This window comes from Corvus cornix, chromosome 2, assembly GCF_000738735.6.
Source record: "Corvus cornix cornix isolate S_Up_H32 chromosome 2, ASM73873v5, whole genome shotgun sequence".
NCBI lineage: Eukaryota > Metazoa > Chordata > Aves > Passeriformes > Corvidae > Corvus > Corvus cornix.
In genome coordinates, this window is record NC_046333.1 from 50697274 (window position 1) to 50716334 (window position 19061).

The 19061-nt window shown below is 36.9% G+C and overlaps 1 long non-coding RNA gene across 1 annotated transcript in view; it reads left to right on the top strand.

Moving 5' to 3' along the window:
* The first annotated feature begins 957 nt into the window (after positions 1-957).
* The window catches only part of LOC109144546, a 45112-nt gene continuing 27008 nt past the window's right edge, over positions 958-19061 (top strand). The window contains exons 1-4 of the long non-coding RNA XR_002045383.3: positions 958-1073; positions 10431-11487; positions 13064-13212; positions 16901-17005. This is a non-coding gene — a long non-coding RNA (uncharacterized LOC109144546). The remainder of the gene's footprint in view (positions 1074-10430; positions 11488-13063; positions 13213-16900; positions 17006-19061) is intronic.

Consider the following 19061-nt stretch of genomic DNA (forward strand, 5'->3'; position numbering starts at 1 on the left):
TTACGATTGGTTTTCCCAGGCTGTCTGTAGATTGCATGGTAGCTGGAATTAACAGGGAATTCCTCTTGTTTAGATTGAGGACGTAATACTGCTTTCAGGCTGGCATAATTCATAGTGAGGGAACAAGTGAAAAGTTCCTACCATATGCCAGCAGGTAGTCAAAACAGAATTGGGGTGCACACCAGAACCTGGGAGAATAAAAGGTCAATTTGCATATAGCCTTTGAGTCTTCAGGGATTAAACAATAAAAAACAGAAGCTGGTAAACTAATTGGCAAGGAAGCCTTAAAATACAATGGGAATAGTAATCATCAATAAATTTTGAATAAAAATTTAAAAGTAGATGTTTTGGAATTGCTTCTGAACAGGACTGTTAGGAGTATCAGTAGTAGACTGTAGTATCAGAGTTCCTTGCTCTTCCTGTCCTAAACAGAGTAATACATGCATTCTTAGGGTATAAATGAGAGAAAGAAGTGAAATAGGTACTTCCTTTCTTATCATCTCTTGCAAGCAGAAAAGCAGAACACACCTTGAAGGCCCAGCTGTGTGAGTGAGTGATGTGATGGGGTGAGGGAGAGTGCTAGTGGAGACACAACAAAAAAGGAGTGGGAAATTGAGATTTCAGGTTTTGTGTATCTTCCACCTTCTATAGTAACTGAAGCACAGATGAATTGCAGAAAATTCTGAGTTATAAGTGACCCACAAGGATCATCTAGTCCAGCTCTTGAATGTAAATGGCCCATACAGGGATTGAGCCCACAATTTTGGTATTTGCTATCAAGAAGTGTCTATTTCCATGTATTTGTTATTGTATTTGAGGCATTACAGAGATTAGCATAGGAAATATTATTGCTAAATTAGAATTTTTAATGGTATCATTTGTATACATTCATATGCAAGCTGAGACCTTGATATTTAACAGCAGCTGTGATCAAGATAAAATATTTTGCAGATTTAATTTGGTGCTTGCAGCAAGGAGATGTTACTGACGGATGAGGCACTCATATTTACTGAGTGTGATTCCATCATCCTGACACCTAGCATGCTCTTCATTCTCAATGGATTTGTTCTCCGGTAAGTTTATATTTAAGTTAGGTTTTATCTTTACTAATCAGAATTTGTCATATTTTAACAGATTCTATTCCATTTACATCACAGACTGTGCCCTTTATTTGTGTGGAGCAATGTTTCCTGATACAGTGTATTTTTTATATATCCTCTGACTTGATTGATTTTGATACAATTACTGTAATTCTTTCACAAACATATCAAACTATGTTTTCTAAACTTAAATCAGAGAATCAGAATGCTTGCTTGCCAGTATGAGTCACTGTTTTTCTTTTTTTTTTTTACACTGCAGTGTATCCTAGATGAATTATTTTGTTTTCTGGGAATCTTAAGTAGTACTTCATTATGTCCTGTAACTGTTCTACTTTTTGTTTAAATATTTTAGGGTAACATTATTTATAAGACTCAGAGTTCTCATCATTTATTCAGGAAAGACAGCAACAAAATATTTCATTAAAGAAGGAACAGTAATTTATTTCTGTTTTTTAACTGAGGTAAAGCTCGCATCTTTTCCCCTCCTCTTATGTTGCTGTAAGATGTGGGTCCTTTGCAATTCATTCACTCTTTCATACTGCTAAGAACTGAACACCCTATTCTCATTCTTGTCACTGCATTTCATTTTGTTTACTACTTTGATCTCCTTCAAGATGTTGCTTGGTGCTCTGTTAATCCATTGGCTTATTGCTATTACAGTATTTCACAGCTCCTTTGTTGCTAAGCTCATACACAAATGAATCATATGACCTTGGCAGTTTCCCTCTGTTAACACTGCTGTTATTTTTCCTTGAAATTTTGCTCTTCAAATTGTAACAAACAATAGGTCTACTAAGTCTCTACATGTTTGTAGATGCTTGTAGTTAGTTTGGGCTGTTAATAGAGTAGGCAAGGAAATTTGGCTAAACCAAGTACAGCAGGGCACCCTGCTGCCCTTAATGTAAGTGGTCCAATGGGGAAATTGTGAGGCGGAGTGTTTTCAGTCTTCCTCAGAGTTTTCACTAGTATAATGGAGTGGAATACCCACTCTGGAGGTATGTGTTATGAAAAGCTGTTATAGTACTATTAATAAAGAACAACTTTGGCTTTTACAGTCTTTTTACTATATACTTAAAAAGTGGTTTTGGGATTGCTTTTTCTCTGGTGTGAAGTAGGGCAAAGGATCTTTGTCTTTAGCTTGCCTGGAGGTTTGTTTCATTATGTTCTTGCTTTAGGTTTTTTTTCCATTTTTTGCCCTTTCTTCTGCATCTTGCTGGCTTTCTGCTTGATTTATTCTCATATCTTTTTCCTTCAGCAACCTTAAGAGAGAGTTAAAGGCCTACTTTTAGAGGTTGGGAATTTGAGGGTTTTTTTTTTTTGTTTGCCAGCTGAGATGTCTTTGCCTCCTCTTATTTAATTTTCTTGAATATTATTCAGCTAGCTGGTAATACAACATTTCTATTTTCATACCTGGGGACTCTTTTCTTAAAATGTTCTGTGTAGCTTTGAAGTAGACTCTAGTCAGATATAAATTTGAAGAGAATAGCAAAAGTCAAATGTGGCGATGGCCATCACAGTCACTCTTCAGAGCCATCTTAGTGACTAGCAGGTCCAAAGGGCTCTCTTTCTCTTTTCTATACTGTGCTGGAAGACACTCTTTCTTACTGTGTTAAATGACAGTGTGTTATTTTGTCTGTGCCAATCTGTTATCTCTTTAGGACAGGGGTCATGTCTTCTTAGAATTTAAAACTATGAATGGCAATTTAAGAATAGCTCCTAACTTGCTCTCTCTTTACATATTAATTACCTTAGTATAATTTAACTTGTGTCTCAGTATGTGTCCTGAACATTATTTTTACTGAAGTGTGTCAATTTTCATTACATTAAATGAATACTCATTTAATTTCCTATCTCACCTCTGAGCTCATTTTGTTAATGTCAGGATTATTCTTGCATCCCTCTGAGTCTTAAATACTCTGCTTATTTTAGTATCATCTGCAAATTTAATGATCTGACTTATTATAGCTTTATGTAGACCATTGAATAAAATATGAAAATCTGCTGGTATTAATCTACAATCCTGTGAGACTTCACTTCTCAGCAGCTGCCTTTCTGTTTTCCACCCTTTTTTTCTGGGTAGTAATTAATGCCTTGGTACTGCTCAAACCTGAAGGCAGGCAACTGCATCAGATCTGGAGTCAACTGAACTTATCACAGTCTTACAGGGAAACCAGATGCGCTAAAGAACCCAAACACATCAAGGATGGGAAAGAGTCAGACTTCAGGATACAGACTTTCAGATGTGAATGCTGGGTCACAAGTGCTTCATATTGGGACAAAAGTTTTAATAAAGATTTAGTCCATCCACAACAAAGCTTTCTTAATGATAACAATGATCCATCATTTTGACTTTCCTCTGAACCTTTTTAAAACCCCAGCTAAGTCAGGACTCTTGGTTTATCTAGGTTAATAACATCTTTCATTTTTAAAAGTAACCAGATTTCTTTAACATGATTTACTCTTTTCATATCCACAATGTCTCATAATTATTAAATTGTGCTTATATAATTATATCCTCTAAAATTATCTATAAATGTAACATCTCTTTCTTAAAGATCAGACTCTGAGGAATAAAACTTCCTTGATTTATCTCTAGAGATAAAATGCTAAAGGTGTTCATGGCAGGATTAGGCAAGAGACTGACAGCTCTGGAAAAAAGGTTTGAAACTTGGTATTGGAAGGGACTTCCATTATTATTGGAGTAGTGGGGAATATGACACTTGTAGATTTAAGAGCAGAAGAGCTAAGAGCCGGCTTCGTTTGTGAGTGTATGAACAAACTGCGAGAAGGAACTGTGTGAAGTATTTTTATGTGAGGACTAGAGATGTGTAATCATGGGCGAATAAAGAAATACACCAGGCCTTGGAGCTGGAGTCTGGGGGGGCTGTACTGGCCACCAGTTTGGTGAGAAAGGGTTAGGGAAGCCTGGGTGTTCATGTAAATAAAATGTATTATCATGTCAAGAAAGAGGGAAACGGAAAGGTTGAATGCTTTTTGTGAGTAAATTAATACAAAGGTGTGGGGTTTTTCATTTTCCCCTGAAATGTTCCCTGAAATGTATAAGCCCTAAAGTCAGGGCTTAGAGCTTGCCTTCATTTTTTGGAGTCAATAATGAAATATTTTAAAATGTGACTACTCTAGGTCCGGTTGTAAATCTGACTATGTGGTGTAATAAATCATATTTTTCCTAGTAGCTAGAACAGTAGGGCAAAAAAGCATGCATAATTTCTAAAAAGTTCATGCATTCTGGTCTGGTTGTGGCGGGTCTTTTGAGGATGCTTTATTGTCTGTTTTGGGATTTTTTAGTACTATACTTTCACCTTTGAATTACAAGTGTCTGAGTTATTTTTTGTTACAAATAGTAAAAATCTAGAGAGCTGCAGTTCAGTCAAGTGATTGAGGGAAAGAAGACAACTTGGAGAGGAGACTTGACAGTGATGCATTTGTAGCACGCAGGCTGTGAGCAGAAAATTGCTGCCATATTCATTCCTATTCATTGTGGGGAGAGGAGGAGCAAAAATGCGTCAGCAAAAATTAACAAGTAGCCATTAAGTAGTCAGAGCCAGGTTCAAAACAAAACAACAGGGATGGTCCTTCACATACGTAGCAGATCTGTAGAACCTCTAGTCAAAGAATATGGTATGTTCTAAAAACTGATATTAAGCATGAACAACAAATGTCTCCTCCATGAGCTTGTTGGTGTCTAAGATAAAGGAGGAGAGTGTATCTTGGGAGGAGCTGAAAATGAAGCACTGAAGGGGTTGGAGGATGGTAGAAAGCTAAGTTCTTGTATTTCCTCCTTTGACATTAACTTTTTTTTCCCCTTAGCTGAGTAGTGGCTTTTGTGTTGTGTTCAGCTGCAAAAAGCCACAGCACACCTGTTTGCATGGCTGTGGGGAGGACAGAGATCAGGTGACTTACCTGTTCCTCTTTCTTCTTTGACATGACCTGAAAAATGTGCATTAAAGCCCTGCAAGTGAATATTTTATAGTGCTGGTGTTGGAAATTGCCAATATTAGATGAGGTTTGTTAGCTGTAATCTTCTAAATTCTTGTGTAGTGAGGTAGGTAAGTGGAAAACCTTTAAAAGGAGAAGGAACTAGAACTGTTTATATTTCAAACAGTTGCAGCTTCTGACCTAGGCTTCCCTGTAGGCCTTTCCTAGTCTTTCCCTGTACTAGTCTTTTACCTCGAGTACTGTGTGCAGTTCTAGACACCACAATATAAGAAGGTTATAAAGCTACTAGAGAGCATCCAAAGGAGGCCAACGCAGATGGTGAAGGGTCGGGAGGGGAAGTTGTATGAGGAGTGGCTGAGGTCACTTTGTCTGTTCAGCCTGGAGGAGACTGAGGGGAGACCTCACTGCAGTTGTAACAAGAAGTTACAACTTCCTTGTGAGGGGAAGAGGAGGGGCAGACACTGGTCTCTCTGGGGACAAGCGATGGGATCTGAGGGAATGGCATGAAGTTATATCAGGGGAGGTTTAGCTCGGATATTAGGAAAAAGTTCTTCAGCCAGAGGGTGGTTGGGCTCTGGAACAGGCTCCTCAGGGAAGTGGTCGCAGCACAAGCCTGACAGAGTTCAAAAAGCGTTTGGGCAACACTCTTGGACACATGGTGTAATTCTTGGGGTTGTCCTGTGCGAGGCCAGGACTAGGACTTTATGATCCTTGTGGTTGCCTTCCAGCTCAGGATATTCTATGATTTTTTCACAAATGCAACTTGATAGAGTAGACGCAGAAAATGAAAAACACAGGTAATATTGAGGGTGATGCTAACAACGTGATCCAGGCACTTCCCAGCCTTTTTAGGGAGTCAGTGGCTGCAGTGTTTGCTTTTCAGGTGCCTATGGAACCACCACCACACCACCCACCCCTTCTTTTGTATCCTCCATCTTGGAGGATGATGGTGTGGGGAGGAAGTGGGAATTAAATCCCTGTTTTTATATCTTGCACCTTGCATCTTGGGAACTTACAGTTCTGTCCAGGTTTATGCCTGTGCGTGGGTGAACTCTAAGGAGAAGGTGTGGGAGAGCAATTTTACAAGGCTGGAAAACTACTGTTCAATACACTTTAGTCATCTGCAAGACCTTTTGCCAGCTGATATACCTTATTAACTGCACAGGCTAGGTATTTATAGAGCCACTGCATCCAGAGTCTCTTTCATAGACAAGCTGTTCATACTCTGCAGGACCACATCACTTGGTGTAGGAGGTTGAGCAATCTTTATTGAGGCAGCAATGTGACCTCATACCCTGCTGCTAACAGAGGCATAACAGCAATGGAAGATTAATTTTCTATTTCTTTCCCCCAAGGGTGTGAAAGTGTATCTCTTTTAGGTTCAGTCTCCAATCAAAGAATGGATGGAAAAAATCAACTCTGCTTTCACTGTTCCCCAATTATTAGATAGAGAAACAATTCTGTTAAGTCAGATGATACACAGATTATTAATCTTATATTTTTATCAACACAACAACATTTTTAAGTAACTATGGAGGATAAAAAGGTGTGTAAGTCCTAAAGAAGAGGAGAAAAATAAGTTTTAAGATTTCATTTCTTGTACATTCACACTTGATATTAACATCTCCTGATTAGAAAATGTTCTATATTGTTTTCATAATGCCCTTTTCCAGTCTTGGGATCAACCATCAAGATAAAAATCATGAGATCTGGAGGAAAGTGTAATACACTTCATGCACTTAATTTAACCTAGACTTAGTTAGTAGACTGGCGCACGTTGGGCGCCACTAAATTTGTTCCAGTTTGGCCAAATTTAGAAATATATCCTCTGAGAGAAGGCAGGTTACAACCAGCCCTTCCCCACCAGGTTCAGGAAAAAAATACATTTTCCTAGAAGGAAAGAGGTAAAAACTATTTATTTAACAAACACACAGGAAGAGGATAATGATGCTAAATACTAAAACCTCTTGCTCTGCTGAGAGAAACCTGGGAAAATTTCAGAGTCCTTCCATAGATCTCTCTCTCCCCCTCCTTGGAGCTGGGGCGGGGTGGTGGGCCCCCCTCCAGGGCCAAGGCCTTGGTGGGAATTCCTTCCGGTGTATTCTGATGTTGAAACAGTCCAGCAGAGGAAAAAAAAAAGGAAAAAAAACCAAAGTCCCAGGAAAACAAAAGTTCAACTCTCCGTCTCTCTCCGGAGAAAGAAAAAGGAGCTGAAAAACTGGCTGAAAGCAAGCAGGGTGCTTTCCTCCCTCTTGCTCTGCTGCCACAGCTGAACACAGAGCCGTCTCTATCTCTGTATCCTTGAAAACATGAAAAGAAACTGCTTAGAAAGTTCCCTCAGTTTCATCTCTCCCCCCTCTCAGGCTCAGTTTAAAGGCACAGAAAGGCACAAAATTATTTTCTGGGCAATAGGGGATACACATCACAGTCACCCCAAGACAACTAGCTGTAGCTAATGAAAACAGCAGGAACAGCATAGCACGTCCAAATGCCGTATTTTAAAAATGCATTGGCACAATTCAGGATCTGGGTTCATAATAGCAGAAAGTAGGAGCTGATGTTTGAGAATTATAACAGTGACATAGACCATAGATGTTCTTGAAGATTTCCATTAAAAACACTTTTCACCATCAAAGAATAATTCTGCAGTTCCTTCTCTACTGTCTCTGGTAAAATTGCAAAGCAAACTTTTTGCTGACTGCTTTGAGAAATGCAGTGATTGAGGTATTATTATTATTATTTTAAAAATTCTTTAGGTACTTTTAATAAATATTCAAAAAGTGAAACTTTTTATCTAATTGTATGTAGCAGATGAAAGTATCAGCCATCATGGACTCCCAATTTTCTCCATGCCTCTCACAAGAAGAATTTTGTCAGGAAAAAATATTCTGCCATGAACTAGTTTGGAAGTAGCTATTGTTCTATAATGAATGGTCATTAAATGGGGCTATCTTTAACTCTCATTCCGCATCTTATGTAATGGGAATTGCACCCCTGGTGTAATTCCATCAGCAAAATACATGTCATTAAGGTGATGCAAAGTGTTCTGATGAGGATGATAGGGTAACTTTGTTTTAGTTGGTGGGAGTAGCATATTTACAAATGTTTGGTTCCCAAGCGGAGATACTTCTCAGTGAGCAGTTGACATCAATCAGTTGTGTCTGGCCTGAGATTATATGTAATGTAATGTAGTGTCATGTAATAATGATGATTCTTACGATTAGCTTCCCAAATAGCTGGTGCTAAACCTTGGCATTTTGGAACAACAGGATGATAAAAAAAGAAAAAATTTTACAACAGTTTGCTTAGTTTATCCCTTTAACATTAAATGTAATTCCAGAGCTATATATGCTATATCTGCTTTCTCCCATCATGCAGAATGGAGAGCACAATGCCTGCAAACAGACCATTTGCTTCAATCTGAGAAAACATGTCTCTTCAGGAAAAAAAATTAAAATTATAACCTGTCTTTTGCTTGAACGAGCACATTTACAAGGAGGTTTTCTTCTCATCTAAGGTTATTGATCAGATCACACTTGAAACCCTGGTGATGAGTCGAAAATAAATTCCAGTGCCACAGTAATGTCCAAAAGGAGAACTTAATTTGTTGGAGGTTTTTGCTTTAAGTGTGATAATTTGTGGAGGCATTGGACTTATGCAAGAGATATTTTTGTTTCATATGACTGAAGTAATAATATTCTTATATTTTAGTCTATTTGCCTTCTATTGGGTGATTGTCTTAAAATGTGCTTTATTTTCTTTAATTAGAAAATGTTTTTCAAGCACTTGGAACAAGTTGTTTTAGAAAGGATAGATTAAAACACTGTAGTTTGAGGAAGTTGCACAACTACAAGAGATACTCTCTGAAATAATGGTTTAGAGTGGAACTGATAAGAAGCTGGATAATAGACCAGCAAACAGGATGCCTGTAGTCCATCAAGGACTAAATGAGAACTATATAAAGCAACAGCGTAATTCTAAAATCAAGACACATAGACTGGAAAAGATCCAAAAATAACATTTGAAGATATCTCATAAACAGACCATGTGGTTCTCATAAAAGACTAGAATGACACTGTATTTAGCACACAGGTAAAACAGAGAAGTCAATTCTAAAGTCTTAATAGTTGCCTGATTACATTCAGTAAAAATCCAGTCAGCATGTAAGGTACCAGTTCCCCGTTTATGAAATAGAGCTGTGGCTTTGATGTTTTATATTCAAGCTGCGGGGGAGGTAATTCCTTGTGGTGTTTGGAGCCAGTGCATAGGGCTGTGCTTATTACTTGTCATGTTGTCTGAAGAAGGAACCCCCTGGATAAAGACAGAACCTTAAGGACAGCTGAACGAATATGGTCTGTGGTTGGTCCAGGAACAATTTTTCCTCTAATTCAATCACTGTAGTGGATTGGTAGAGGTTGAATTGTTGACATGTTTGCTGCAGACATTGGAAAAAGCAGACCCAAAACCAAAATGGAGCATCCTTTCCAAGAACCAGTGCATGTTCCAGGACATTGTGGCTTCATCAATAGCTTGGACAGACTAATTACTCCATATTTAGGTACCAAGCTCTGCCTCAGAAAGCATTTGGAAGCTGCCAGACAAAATATTAGATGATCTCCATGAATTAATACCTTTTCGAGCTCTGGTGTCTCTGATCCACAGACTTACCTGACTAGTGGTGAAGGGTACATCTCCAGACACAACGGTTCCTCAACATGTAGCTGTCTTCAAATATCTTGGATCTGTCATCTTAGGCTTACAGCTACCAAAGGGCAGCTAGAAGACTGCTAGATTTGTCCAAAATCCAGAAGGTATGGTTTTAAGATAAAAACAAACCACAAACCTCAAAATCAAACAAAACAAAACCCAACCAAAACATCTAATCACCTCAGCTCCTGTCTGAAGATGCAGAGAGAGTAGTAGATTCTGTATTGTGTAAATGGCAGATACGGACAAAAGGGAACGGAATAGTTTAGATCTCTTTGAGTATTGTTTGTTCCTCAGACTTTTGAGTGAAGGAATCTGTCCTTTTAGCTAACCTTAGTAATAGCTACTGTTCTTAGTGATTCATTCTGTGATTAAAAAACAGATCTGGCAAATTATGAATGAAATTTATAATTTCAGAGTTTTTTGCAATTTTAGGGACCATATTTGGTCCATATTACAGTTCATTAATAATGTCTCTGAAGGTGGTCCGTGTCTTATGCCAAGCATTCAGGACACTACCAAAGAAGTGGCAAGATATTTTGACAAATGAAATTGAGGGTTTACACAAGTCTTAATTGAACCCTCAGTTCTGACTCAAAGCATGACAAAAGCTATATCCAGTTAATTAGATACAGCAAATAATTGCAGGATTTTCATTCTATCCAGGTACAAGCTTTGTTAAGGGTAGCTTCACATCACTCCAAGGAGAGGAGAGGCCTCTTGCCTGCTAACTGCCTTGAGAAGGAATCAGAAAGGGATTAAAATTCATAAGTATCCTTTGAATTACTATTTTTAGGGTGCGTAATGTGTCTTGTAACTGCTTTAGCAAAGAGCACTTGAGAAGGTCAAGATCTATTCAGGAAGCATCAGAGCTACAGTTCTCATGGGACAAAGCACAGCAGCTCTTCCAAAAATAAACCCAGTTACAAGAAATAACTTCTATTATTATTATTATTATTTTGGACTTTTTAAGCCCATCTATTAAATTAAAATCTGATATGTTCTCTGTCTTCCAAAAGCTCAAAAAGTTGTCATGGAATGCATATTATTCTAACTGGTTATTTAAATTTTGTTCTGTTTTTGAAGTCTGTGAAGTACAATGACTTCGCATTAACTTCAGAATGTTGATATATAGCTTAAATCAAGAGCCAAGTATTTTGTGATCTAGTCTACCCAAATCCCAGTTGGGCACTAAGAATATTTGCAAGTATAAAACATAAATACCAGACAAAAATCCAGATAGTTAATCTTTTGTATATAAAGTCATTGCGCACTATAGAGAACGCAAATTCCCCAGGTATTCAACTTTAGCTGTTGTGGGAATTTTTCTTTTTCTTTGGGTTTTGGGGTGGGTTTTTAATGCCTGTTTAGAGAGAGAGAGATGTACAGCCTGGTCTGATCCAAACTTGAGGAGAAAGATATTGTTTATATATTTAAATGTCTTAGAAAACATCAACATTTTTAGGGCTTCGGTTGTTCATTGGAAAGAAGGTGGTGATCTTCCTCCTGCTAATCTAATTTCTTTTATTCTAATGGAATTGCAAAAACTAGATTAGGGTGCATTGTTGGAAAGTGGAAATACTTGTCTTTTGTCTAACTAATGTCAATGTTTGAAACAAGCTATTCCATCTGTTTTACCCTCATCTTAGACCAACCAAGATGTTGCTGCCAGCTGGAGGAGCCTGAGGGAGTGGTTATGTTACATTCAGTGAGCCACACAGATGTACGTGAGTCCCAGAGTGATTTACAGCAAACTGCCTGGCAAGGTTCAGTTCTGTGCCCATCAATGGAGGAAGGGCACACCTAATTTAGTTGTACAGGACTTTGCTTCAAAAGTTTTCAATGACTTTTAACTCTCAATGGCTGTATATAAAGCATTAGGTCTACCAGACAGGCCCGTTATCTTGATTGAGAAGGCACTTCTGCATTTCTCCTCCCTTGATACTCAGCTTCCAGGATTTCCAGTGCTGCTGAGCACTGTGAAAGTATAATCTGTTTGCTTTTGGTAATGCAGCATATGTGGAATATTTTTGTGAATAATCGTTTAAAAGCCAATGGAGAATGGTTGATTATTTTTTTTTTCTTTTTGGGTGGCAAAAGTTGCTTTATAAAGGAGTACTATACAATAAGAAGCTTATGTAATAGTGTCTAAAATATATATAAAATTATTGTTATATAAGTGGAGTATAAAAATTACTTGAAATGTCACCAGTTAAACTTTAGCATCTATAGTCACTCTTGCTAAATTAAATTCAATTGGCCTAAGATTTGTCAAAGAATATGAAGCTAAAAAGATAATTTAGTACCAATACAGAATGCAAAAATGAGTTGAATCTAATGTGATGGAAGAAAAAGTATTTCGAATAATCTTATTTAGAAATGGAATTCAATATACTCTTGATGCAAAACGTTATTTATAGCTACACACAGAGAGTAGTTCTAAAACCCATTTTATTTATTACAACACCTAGCTCTCTATGGAAAAGAAATATGCTAAAAAATCCATAGAAAGCATGTCTTTTTTCCCCTAGTAGCTCACAGATGGATAATTCATCAGCCAGTTCTCAAAATAAGGAGAAAAATTTTCTTCCTTTTCATTCTAATGTATCTGTATTTCTCAAAGTGGCTCCCATTTATGACCAGATTAAAACTTGAAAAGGTGCAAGAATAAAACTCCCTTTCCTCTGGCTTTTTCCCCATTTAATGATGATGAAAATGTTTTCTGAAGGAGCTTCTAGAAATCTTTCAAGATAAGCAGTTGCCAAAAGAAGATTAAATGTTTGGAGGAGTTTTAAAAAGAGGGGTGGGTGAACACTAAACTTTGCATTAGGGACAAATCTGACTGTATCAGAGTCTCTTTATGTAACTTAACACCATGAGCTTGTCATAAAAACAGTTACTCATCAATCAAAAAAAAAGGGAAAGGAAGGTAGGGACTTGTGTCTTAGAAATCTGTGCTGTGTTATCTACATTTAATCTAGTATTTTCCAGGCAAAAATTGTTGCAGTGGATCACTATTCAGTGATTTAAAGCAAAAACATTTCACAATCCCAGTAGGTCATAATGTTGAAATATTAATGTCTTCTTTCTTTCTGCCTTGTCTTCTCAGTGTTTTTTGAGTTATATGATAAGTTAGACACAAAAGTCTATCACATTTAGGAAAAGCAAAGGATCCAGTAAGACACCTGACTAAACACAGACAATATGAATTTATTTTTTGTGGTTCACTCCCACCCATGTGAGTTAATTCATCTGTGTTTTGTCTTCGTTGATCTGTCCTCATTTAACTCTTGACCCAGTCGTGTACCAACAACCAACTTCATATTCGAAGACGGGCATTGAGCTGACTTCATAACCTTTCTGAAAATACAAAAGCCAAATGTGCCTACATCAAGTAAGGCAGTGATGGAATCTTGTAACAACTCAAGCACAAAACCAACTAGGCCAGGTGAGAAAATGTCCAATACTTTTCCTTGGATTTTAGGAGGGAAGAGGGAGGAAGGAAAGAGCAGAGCCATGTGAAACTGGCTCAGCACCCAGGGCCTGCAGCTGTGTCAACACCGCGTTATAACTGCCAAATGTCTCTGTGACTGCAGAGAGCAGCTTATTCCATCTGGGAATAAGGAGCTATTTTTCACAAACATTGCCTCCCTTTTAATAAATGAGATATACCAGGATCTGTTTGAATGGTCTAATGGACTTATAATTTGGCTGCAAAGAGTAATTTTGATCCTGTTTTGAAGTCTGCTGGGGCCAATGCAGACACATTGCACATGTAAGTGAAATGACACTTCAGAGCAATGAAGCATCTGGAGAAGACACCACCAGTGTCACTGTACTTGTTTTATTCCTTCTCCACATATCTCATGGGTATATATAGTTAACTAAAGTTAAATAACATGCAGCAAAGAAACTTCTATCAAATTTTGTACCAAATCACTTGCTAACACGAGCAGAATCATTGAATAGCCCAGATTGGAAGGGACATTGAAACATCACTTGGTCCAACCTGTCACAGGAGAGAGACTCTAAATGAGATGATGTAGCACCCCATCCTATTGCACCTTGGAAACGTCCAGTGACAGGGACTCAATCACAACCCTGCATAGCTTCCTCTAGTTATGGATTGTTCTCACTGTAAAAAAAAATGTTGCTTATATCAAGATGAATTATGTGGACTTCATCCAAATTCATATTGCTGCTGTAACAGATGAATCAGAAAGAAACTAGGCTCAGTGCTCACTATTCTTAAGTCAGTCAAATAAAGAATAACCTAATCATCTAGACCTCTTTCACGGTAATGTCCACTCCCACAATGTTTAGCAATGGATATCAGATAATTAGGGATACAAGGCACATAATGCTTTCTAGTGTAATTTTAGACAAAGTCTTTATTGAAACCACTTTACTTTCTAAGGGAAGTAAAACACTTCCTTTAAATCATCTCTCCTATCAGAAAGAGCCCTAGTAATGTGTATTTTTTTCTTGAGCTGTCAGTGAAAGTTGTGTTTGTGAGATTTTCTTCCCTGCGTAAAAGATCAACCCATTCTGATATTAAGCCAATATTTAGTTAACTGTCTTTAGACGGACGCTGATAGAAAGCTTCAAGCTACTTATTTTTATTAAATGCTTCATTAGAAGAGTACCTGCCATTCCTAGTAGTTTATTGATTGCTAAAAATCTTTTATGGTAGCAGAACATGTGATAGGGAGTCTTGAATTCAACATTTTTTGAATTAAAAGTTTTCTGACTATAAATATAAAAGCATAAATGAGACTGCTATTTATGGTTAAGGTGGTGGGAGTTTTGTGTACTAAAGTTAGGGCAGATCTGTAATGTAGTCTGCACTTCTTTACAGTCTTCTGTGGCATTTTATGGACTCTGTAGCCTTAATCATTTGTCAGAATAAGCTAGTGTTTATGTTTATGTGTTTTCCCCCCAAAATTAACAGACAACATTTGAAATTACTTTTTTTGCCTTAATGAGAACCTAGTTTGTTTTTTTGGTTTGGTTTTGTTGAGTTTTCCATTTCTCATAGAAAGCTATTTGTACAACAATGCAGTTGGATCAATACAAGGAATTTCTATGTTTTCATCTACCACATCCATGCAAGGAAGGAGATACAATCCCCCATGATGTCCTTTTTTATATTTGGGGTGTCAATTCTTTGACTGCTAAGCAAGCAGCCGACTCATTGTCTCCTTCCTTTGGAGAGAAGATGGCAGCCCAATTAGAACCACTTTGGCATAGCTTTCATCCCACTATTGGTGTCCAGTGTGGAGAGCCCCAACACAACCCCTGTTTCCAGGATTTTTAGTGAGCTACCCCAGGAAAATGGAAAGGCATTGCACTACAAGCTGCATGTGGAGCACAAGCCCTCATCGTGAAAGGACAAGGTTTGAGCAGTGGTTCGTACTACAAGGGCAGCTCACTACTTTTTGCTTTAGAATCTTCCAGTTCAAAGAATTGTACTTTGAGAATCACTGATGTAGTCCATGGAAATGGTTTTATATCTTTCTGTGGAACTGGTTGTCTGTATTTCTATGTAAAAGCTTTTTAAAATAATCTCTTAAGAAAAGAATCTCTTTGAAGTTTGGTTTGCCTTTTTTTTCATGGGCATTTGATATCTGTTTAGAATGTATGGAGTATCTAGATATATAGAATAGAGGTTTTTCATTTGCTGAAGACTTGATATTTAAATTGCAAGGGAATGGTTTTGGAGGAAATGCTAAAATGGTTCCATCTTGAAGACCACAATGGAAATATTTTTTTCAGTCATATAAATGTTTTCAAGAGCAAAAATAGATACATACAACTAAAGTTCAGATTTTTCTATCTTAAAAACAAAACAAACAAAAAACCATCAAAAAGAAAACACAAAAAACCTCAACCAACAACCTCTTTCATGAGGTTCTTATTGACAGTAAACAGATACTGATACAACTTTTTTTAAGAAGCACGTATTTTAATTTAAAAAAATGCTCTCTTCAATTTAGAAAACATGCAACTATATTGACTCAAAATACCTAATAACAACAAATCGGCTTTGCACAATAATAACATTGAAAAACTCTCAGAATTAGTGTTCTTGATTTTATCTTTCACTTGTAATATTCTGAAGCCTATTTATACATTACTAAATATTAAAACACCTAAATCAGCAAGTCAGAAATTTGGCTTTAACAATGGGCTCAATTTCCTGTGTTATATCCAGCAAAGAATTGGTAATGAAGCACAGAATATTTCACAAATACATACATACTTCATAGGATTGTCTGTCAGTGCATGTGGAAAAGATAAAAGTACTCTGGAAGAAGTTCAAAGGAAATATCCTAGTAACTATGGAAACAAAAGCCCTTCTGCCCTATGTTGAGAAGAAAAAAAGATTAAGTAAGACTAGATGAACATCTTCTTTTTAGTGCCAGTTTGGCTGAGACAGATTTGCCCTGCAGAGCTGATGAGGCTTTGAAAGTGGTAATGATGAGATATCTCCATAAAACTCCAAATGCTTTTCTTATGACCTGGGGACAGCCTTGAAACAAGCACCTTACCACATCATTCACTCACATATGATTGAAATCAAGCTCCATTTCAGAAAAGCTCTTCTTTACATTTGGCTGGAATTCCAGATTTTGTGCCAAATATGGGAATTGGTCATTTCAGTTTTAGTATGGCTCAGGCTCTGGGCTTTTTATTAATAAATAAATAAATGAATTTCCTAAGTTCAGTATTGAAGAAATTACAACTCTGAATCAAAAAATGAGAAACATGAGCATCTATATTCCAGTCCTTACATAAAACTTTGGATCACATTTTATTATATTAAACATAACCTAATAATAGTTACATAAAGAGGATAATATAAGAAATTCTTACAAAAGGACTGGAGTCACTCAGTGTGGGATTTATGCAAGAATTCTTGTCCATCTTATGTTCTTCAACCATTTCACCACTGTAATAGCAATGGGCAGCAAAAGTAATACGATATTAATAGTACAACTTTATGTATCCCATGTTACTCTGAAATATATTTTTCTATTAGTATTATTTAAATATAAAAATGCACGTTTTCCTTATAATTTTAACTCTCATACGTCTTCTAAGTTCATTTATTTATCTGTTTCTCTTCTATTCAGAAAAAGTGTGTATGTGGGAAACCTTGTTCACTTTTTTTTGAGTTACATCAGTGTCAGAGTTCAGCAACTGGGAAATACTGCTTGTCAAAGATCTCCTGGAAAATTGTAGGTATATTTTTTAATTTTGTTTTTAATTCCCTGAAGACAGCTCTTGAAATGCATCTGTCCTTTCTTCTGGCTTCTCTCATTTCCTGAAATTCTCATTTGCCCACATGTGAATTTTTTATCATTTAGCTTAATCTTTCTTAACTTTGTGTTTTCATGAGGTTGGCAACTGAGGTTATATGCCATGAAGTAGATTAATTGCTTTTGCATCTACTGCATGTAAATAATTTGAAGTACTGAGTAGTAATTTTGCTCTGTATTAATAGTTGTGTAAAAAGTATACTGTACTTAATGTGAATTGCAAGATATTTCTATAGACTCATCTATACTTTATTTGAAAATTACACTAACTGTTTTTTAAACTTGGAAGATTCACTCCAAATTTTAAGCATTTTCTTCCTATGCTAATGAGCCAGAAAGTATTATTAAAAAGTTCTTTGCAGGTAACATTTTACATGTAAGTTTTATAGAGATTTTTCTTTTCTACTGTCTCTTTAGGATTCTTACAAAGCCCATAAGGTTTTAAAGCATATGAAGATTGAAAAGACTGCAGAGAAGTGACGTTACTCATTCCAAAATCCTCATCTGAGGCAGTTCACAACACAGTTTTGCAAGAGATGTCTATGCAAGTCCCACTTGCATTTTTTGATTCTGCATTATGAGCTTATACATGCCAGCTGTAGTCTCACTCATAATGAATGGAGTTTACTGCAGGAAATATGTAACAGTAGGATTTACTTAAATTTATCAGAAACGCTTTTAATTTAGCTAGCAACATTGCCTTGCCAGGGAAAGTTCCTCAAAGCACTTTACTAAGATTTCAGTAAATAAACTAATGAGGCTCAGTTACCATCTTCTCTGTATGTCAAGAATAGAACTTAAGATAGCAATGAAATTGTTAGACTGCTGTATTCAAAAATACAACCAAAGGAATGGTTGTGTTCTCTTTTATTCACATGTAGTTAATTATAACTATTTGCCCCAATTATAACCCGATTATAACCCGTGCCCACAAAAAACTAAGCAAAGCAAAAAACCCTCCACAACATACCTTTCTGGTCTTATTCTCTGCCCTTATGTCTCTCCACATAAAATGAGAATTGCTGCGATTACCAACCTTCTGCAGAAGACCTGGCAACTGATAACTCAGCAGACATAATGAATTGCTTTTTCCAATTTGGGTCCATGGCCCTAGGCAGAGATAAAGCTCTAAGATCATCTTATTCTCCTTTTCTACTACATAATTATTTCTGCTACAGCAGCGCCTTGGAGCCATAATCAAGCCTGAGATTCCTTGATGCTACAGAGCATACAATTACAGAATAAAAAGGAGTCTCTCCCTGACTGCACTGATACACAGAGTAGTAAAAAGAGAGACATGAGATGGGTAGAGACTGATGCAGGAACAGAATGAAAAGAGAAGTGGTACTAGACATGACAGTCAGAGGTCTCTCTGTGTATATGTTCAGGTTTTTTCACATCAGAGGTTAAGTTTTGCAGGCTGGCTTGCAGAAGAGAGAAGGGACTTTTCAAACCTTTGTGGGGAGTTCTTCTCCAGTGGCTGTGTGTGCCAAGGCCATGATTGCACTTGCAGCTCTCCAGCAGAGCAAAGCACTTCTAGCTGTTCCAAAATCCTCAGCCATTTGCTTTTTTTGTGCAATCATATTGCTTTGATGGTTGGTTTCCTTAGCAAAGGGTGCTTAAAAAGCAGAGCTATTTGTAATGCATTTCCTGCATTGCAGGACTTGAAGAAAGAAATCTCTCAATTTACAATTTACTTTATATTTAAAAAGCTAATTTACTACACTTTTGAACTTTCCTTAAACAGTCATAACACAAACAGGGTGCTGGCTCTGTTGCACAGAAGATGATGTCTAGAGACACAAGCAATGCATTTCAAATTCATTCAATACTAATTGCCAAGATTAAATTCTTCTTTCTTGTAAGTCTGTCTCTGCATACTTTGAGATCTTGTGAATACTATTCTGTACGTAATTATTCTTCCATGCAATTTCTTAATTACAAGAGGTGAACCTCTTAAAAGATAATTAAATTT